Source organism: Limulus polyphemus, unplaced genomic scaffold (genome assembly GCF_000517525.1).
Source record: "Limulus polyphemus unplaced genomic scaffold, Limulus_polyphemus-2.1.2 Scaffold4189, whole genome shotgun sequence".
Taxonomy (NCBI): Eukaryota; Metazoa; Arthropoda; class Merostomata; order Xiphosura; family Limulidae; genus Limulus; species Limulus polyphemus.
This window is the reverse complement of record NW_013669799.1, coordinates 44954-51946: the sequence shown is the minus strand read 5'-3', so window position 1 is coordinate 51946 and position 6993 is coordinate 44954. Positions and strand designations below refer to the sequence as shown.

The following is a 6993-nucleotide window of genomic DNA, read 5'->3' as shown; positions in this document are numbered from 1 at the left end:
ACATGTTTCGACGTTACGTTTTTACTCCTGAGGATGACTTGTAACGCCGAAACATGTCGAGTCGTCAACTTTTTGCTGGCCATAGATAGGCCTAAATAAAATGATTTTAATTGTGTACCAGTTTAACGTGAAAATTATTTATGATTTCAACAAACATATATTTTCATCATTTTTTTAAATAATTATTTTTTTCATATGTGATGATAAAAAATAAATAATTGGGTTTTGCTAATGCTAAAACAGAGAAAATGTTTTACATAAAAAAATTCAGGACATATTTCAGGATTAGTATTTGATTTTTGAGAATTTCCTTAAGTTTTTTATGCACAACGCCAAAATTTCAAAAATCTTTAGTGCAAACCATAAATATATATAGAAAGGGGGTACTCCCTCTATATATATGTAGTGGAACCTGGAAGCATCTTTCTGTTCGAGCGGGTTGCTTCACGCGGAAAATTAACGAAGTGGATAGTTTATAACTAGAACGGGGATTTGGATAAAGTAAGTTTTTTAGATGATTTGAAAGTAAGGTATATTGTTTTGTAGTTTTATTATTTAAAAAAGGGTAGTCTGTGGGATACTTTTCTAGTGATGAGTAGTGGAAAAGTACTTTGTTAAGTTGAAGTACGCTCACGCCTAACACTAGTAGTAGTAGTCACATAGTTAACACTAGTAACAGTAACAAACAATATGGCAGTGGCACTCTATAGCGAATAGCCTCCTAGGCTTAATCGTAATATATTGACCATTTGAGTCGTAATTTCGGAACATTATATTCAGTTTTACACTTTAGGTAAATTGGGTATTTATAAATTATACTGTTACAGTTATAGTGCATTATTATTATATGGACTGTCGTTGTGAAATCCAAAGCACGAAAACAATAAGCATATTCTAAGTCTTTTTTTTGGGGGGGGGAGGTCTGTTTGAATTTTTGTTATTTAAGTTTTAACTCTCAAAATGTTTGATGTGTGTAAACTTTTGACTTTCTTTCTGTGCTCTAGGCAACTTAAAAAAATAAATTTACCTTTAAAGATTTTTAATATAAAAATTTAATTAAAAATATGATGACGATAGTATTTCAACACAAAATATTTCAAATCTTCATTATAAAATTTTCATATCTTGGTCACCTCAGTCAATGTTAATTTAAAAATTAAACGACTAACAAGTGTAATTCTGTGAAATACTTGTTAGGCATGATTTTAATGTAACTAAACTGTTGTAATAAAATCTAGCCTGCAACCATTTTTATGGTAGATTACAGCTCTGTAGTTCTGCTCCACTACTGGGTGTTAACATTCATAAAAAAAATGCTAATAAGGCAACATAACTGTCAAGTATAAAAACTGAACCAAGACTGACATTTTGTATCAAATTGGCACCAGTCTCTCTAATTATTATTATTATTATTATTATTAATTTTCTTGGAATTTAGGTATTTTTTATGTTCTTCTATAAGAGAAAATAAATATCTTTCATCAACTGTAAAAATATTCAAAAAGAAATTAGTCCATAAAAAAAAAAAAAAAAGAATTGGAATTGGGAACAGAAGACAGTTCTAGGTGTAGGACTAAAGACTTGGAGTGACTTTTAAATATTACTCAGATTTTGCCAAACTTTGTCAAAAATTACTGTAATTCTGAGTAATTCTGCATTGTGTAGGTATCTTAAATAAGTCTTAAGTTTTTATCATGAAATATCTTAGGCCAAACATGCTTCAGTTTCAATGTTATCATTATATGAAAGAAGCTTAGCACACACAGAACTGAATATGTGTAAAGGAAGTTGTAGATTTTTTTTGTAAAATAATGTTGTATTACAAGGATTGATAGAAGTCTAATGGCAAGTACTATTTCCGTGATATATGGCCATGTTGTAAGCTTTTTAGCTTGTAGTCATCACTACAAGAAGTAGCGAAACAAAAATAAGATTTTACGTTTTATGAGTATGCAGTGGATTGTGGTTAAAATACAGTAGTGTGCAAATTTATTATCACACACAACACTTGTCATTTTATGAACTGTGTACACAAAATATTTATTGATCTGTTATAGAAATTAACTTGTAATTATTGCAAATTGATCTTACAAAAACTAACAAAATTAATACACAGAAAAATGTATAAATTCTTAAATGCTAAAAATTAACTTGTCCATCTTTGGCATCATTGTGTCCGTGTATTTTCTCAAAGTTTATGGTGTAATTTGATTCAGTTTCTTAAAGTTGTGTCCAGAGGCTTTATTTAGTACAGTTGGTACTAGAGCTGGGAAATTAGTGGAATTAACTTATCAAATATTCTCATGTGAGGACCAGTCTTCCTATTTTTTTTAATACATTTTTGACTTACTCTTCATTTAATGATAGACATCTTTTGGCACAACAACGTAGGATCAAGTTACTCTAATCCTAGGGCCTGGCATGACCAGGTGGTTAGGGCACTTGACCCACAATCTGGTGGTTGCGGATTCGAATTCTCGTCCCACCAAACATGCTTGTCCTTTCAGGTGTGGGGGTGTTATAATGTGACAGTCAATCCCACTAATCCTTGGTAAAAGAGTAACCCAAGAGTTAGTGTGGGTGGTGATAACTAGCTGCCTTCCCTGTAGCCTTTCACTGCTAAATTAGGGATGGCTAGCACAGATATCTCTCATTTTGCTCTGCTCCAAATTAAAAAAAAATACAAATCAAGCTTTAATCCTAAACTGTTATACATGAAATTGTATGCAGTGAAGTATTTTGAAACTAATAACAGATTGAAAATACCATTACTATTTCTTGGGTTTCTTCTTTCATGTTTTTCCCTCTTTATTCTACACATACATGCCTTCTCTCTACTTCCCCTTAACTGAAAATGGATGGTGCTTTCTTTCAAACATATATGTACACTCCCTCAACTAAATAGGCTTGCTTCAGCCATATCTTTTGCATTGCTTGCATGTACTCGCAAGAATCACCTATGCAATGACTTTACACAAAACGTTTGGAATCTGCAAATTTTCATTTACGTTGTGTTATTCATCAGTGGAACGATAATAAAGTCACAATATGCCGCAAACAACATTTGACCACACAGGAGAAATCAGAACACCAAATAGGGAATTTTGTTTTGGAAACTTGAAATGTCAAGTAAAGCACATGCAAGAAGCAGGATCAATATTGTTTTTGTTTATTTATATGCATTGTTATTTTCATTGATTTTAATCAAAATATTTAGTTCGGTAAATAAATCATTTAGATTTTTTTTGGAAAAAAATTTCAATTAATATGGTTGATTTAATCAAAACAACTCAGAATATTTAAAGTCATTTTCGTCCGAGCAATGCTAGTGACATATAATTCGGAAAAAAACATTAAATTGTTTACTAATTGGCAAGAAAACTTATGATGATACTAGATAACATCTTTACATGGTAATACCAAAAAAAATCTCTAATTATCAATGTTTTTGTAATTTTTTTTCCTCTAATTCCATCATTAGCATGAAAAAATGTGAAAAATACTTAACTTTACAGCTATAAAAACCATCGTAAGCTTTTAAGCAAGAAGTAGTTGATACCAACAGAATTTTAGAAAACACATCAATATTATTAATATGTTTATATTTTACAGTACAAACTGAGAGAAAATAGAAACACACATGCATGCTTAAAAATCGATAAACCTAACAGAGGTTTTTATGATGACATCTATGCTGTTTCTTTTTTAGTTCTTCCTAACTAGAGCTAGTCATAATTAAACAGGTTAATGACTTAATGGTTTTACATACTGTCAGACCGTTATTGGTACAGGTCTAGTAATTTTGACAAACACAGTTAAATAACCAAATTATTTATCAATAACTTTTTTTTAATAAGGAGTAATGAATATTATTTTGCTATAACTTTGACTGTGAAAGCAATCTTACCCAAAGTAACACTACATTTGTAGCTTATGATAAGTACAGCCCTTCTGGAATTTTGCAGTTGTATGTAAGTGCATTTTACTGTGGAATTTTATTTTGAATGAAATTCTGTGACTGGAGCTCAGATTCTTAATTTTACTTTTTGCAAACAATTTACAAAAAACAAGTTAAAAATGACTTTTTGCTTCCAGTTCAGTCTTATAATTTATTTTATCACATTTATATTATCTTCTCTGTTTTAAAATTAAGATGAATTTAGGAGTTCATGTATTATTAACTAAATGCAGAAAAGATTAATTATTTTAGTCTTGTGTCAAGTTATTCACTTGAGAATGTGTACTTCTGGGCTCGTGTAGTCTTGTGTCAAGCTATTCACTTGAGAATGTGTACTACTGGGCTCATGTAATCTTGTGTCAAGCTATTCACTTGATAGTTTGTACTACTGGGCTTGTTTAGTCTTGTGTCAAGTTATTCACTTGAGAATGTGTACTTCTGGGCTCGTGTAGTCTTGTGTCAAGCTATTCACTTGATAGTTTGTACTACTGGGCTCATATAGACTTGTGTCAAGCTATTCACTTGAGACTTTATACTATTGGGCTCGTGTAGTCTTGTACCAAGCTAACATGGTTTCACATCGCAGGATTACTTGATTTCTCCAAAAGTTAGAAGCTAATGGTACAGCCGACTTTCATTTCAGTGCAACAATAAATAAATATTAAAAATGGACTTGTTTACAAGCCCAGTAGTACAAACTATCAAGTGAATAGCTTGACACAAGATTACATGAGCCCAGTAGTACAAATTCTCAAGTGAATAGCTTGACACAAGACTACATGAGCCCAGTAGTACAAATTCTCAAGTGAATAGCTTGACACAAGACTACACGAGCCCAATAGTACAAACTCTCAAGTGAAATTGACAAACCTACCGTTGAATACACATCTATAAAGTTGGTTGTAAATCACTTAGTGTTTAATCTTTAATCAACTACACAATACTTAAAAATATTCTGCACTATTTAACTACAGTCTATCAGACTAATTTTACAGAAACAGCTAGTGCCAGGCAATTTACTCAGTTATTTTTTATGATGCTTGATTGATGTAATTGATGCTCTTATATCGATTAATATCATAAAAATAATCAACTAATTTTCCCGATTATTAATCTTTTGGTTATTCCAACTTTTCAGTTATTAGAATTAAATTTATTAATGTTGCAAAAATAATCAACTAATTGAAATTAAGGTTACATAGTATTACTATTTTTTAATTGTTCCAGCTAAACAAGTAATTAATATATTGCTATTATATTTGTTTAAGCACAAAACTACATAATACACTATCTGTTATTAGTTGAAAATAACTGATTAATCAATTAGCAAATGTCCCTAAATGCCCAGCTTTAGAGGCCACTGAAATAATGTTATGACAAAAAATAAATTAGAAACACATTTAAAATAATACCAAAATCTTGAAGTTTTTGCTGTTGTTTCCTGTTGTGTAGTTGTCAAAAGTTGTTTAATTGTAACAAGTCACACAAGCTGTGAAAGTGTACTCATGATGCTGTGAAATACAGCATTTTTACATAAATATAGTCAGTAAAAATAAAATTTGTATATTTGATATACTAATATTTTTACTGCATTTCTTCATGTAATGAAAATAATAACTTAATTTCAAAATGTGGGTGATTTTTATTTATGTTAATTTATGAGTAAAAGTTGTAATGGTTGAGGTTTGTTACGATGTTTATGACACTACATGAGAGGCTGTTTTTAATTTTGCTAGGCACACATGTGAAGTATAATAATAGATAGTTACAGGAGAAAAGAGTTGTGCTTCGCTACTCCAATTTTAAGTATATAACTGAAATGACACCAACAATTTTTATAATTGCTCTTAAGGGAGCTTCTATTTTTTGACAAGAAAATGACAGGATTTGTGTTGTAAAAAGTATTGACTATTATTATAGAAAATGTCTAAAAATATTTTACTAAAATTAAAACTAATTGAGCTCTAGGTATAGCTGTAGCAGGAATTTACAAAACAATGTGTCATTTCTTAGGTTAGTAATAATAGTATTACTCTTTACACGTATATGCTGGAATTGTGAACCAAACAAGAATACTCTTGGATAAAAAATTGAAAGAAAACTAAGTGTTCCGAGCATATAATAATGATTACTAAACAAACAGAAATATTCTTTTTCTAGTATATATGTTTTGGACAAATTTTAAAATGTTTTGGCCAGGGGGAGGGGTCCAACCCCTAAAGCCCTCTCCTTTGTTACATGTAATGTAACACTTGGTTACTTTTGTAGCATGTAACTGATATAATATACTCAAGCTACAGTATTGTTTAGTCCAAACAAGTTAATTATGAATAAGCATCACTGTAGCTAGATATTAATCCAATGGGCACTAGGCCACACCCTGACATTTGTTTGTACAAGTAGAACACATGGATAATGATGCGCCAGTAGAAGTTGCACTAGCTATTGTGTTCAACAAATGAAGGTACAGAGTGCCACTTGTGGAGAAAGTACTGGAGGACTAATATACAAAAGTTGCACAGATGGAAAAAGGACGATGCTTTAAAAGACTTCCAACTTTACTTAATCAGTATAGTTGATGCATTTGTCAAGCATGGAGTTTAGTGATTCTTAGATTTGTTCTGTGGGGTTTAAGTCTGGACTTTGTGATAACCTACAGGAATGGAGTGTTCTGATAAATGTGCACACAAATGTAAATTCAGATAAAATTTATAGACCTCTTTTTGTTCAACTGCGAATTAAGACATAATAGTATCTTCTTACTGTTGTGATGCAAGATTTTGTGATAAATACTTTCTTAATGGTCAGTGTGATGTTTTATTCTGTGAATTTTAATGAGATTACATATAATGCTTTGAAAAATCAAAGTTGGGATACCAATATTTCTGGATATGACACCTCTTTAATTTCAAGGATAATTTTTGAGACTTGTTCTTCTTCCAGTTTGGTAATATCCTTGTACTTTGGTAACTGGAGGTTGTTCTTCCAGTTTGGTAATAACCTTGTACTTTGGTAACTGGAGGTTCTTCTTCCAG

General features: G+C 30.9%; 1 protein-coding gene across 4 annotated transcripts in view; it reads left to right on the top strand.

Moving 5' to 3' along the window:
• The first annotated feature begins 372 nt into the window (after positions 1 to 372).
• The window catches only part of LOC106470732 (serine/arginine-rich splicing factor 3-like), a 20556-nt gene continuing 13935 nt past the window's right edge, over positions 373 to 6993 (top strand). For all 4 annotated transcript variants that reach the window (XR_002613111.1, XR_002613112.1, XR_002613113.1 and 1 more), the window contains exon 1: positions 373 to 501. The gene's annotated coding sequence lies outside the window, so the exon portion shown is untranslated. The remainder of the gene's footprint in view (positions 502 to 6993) is intronic.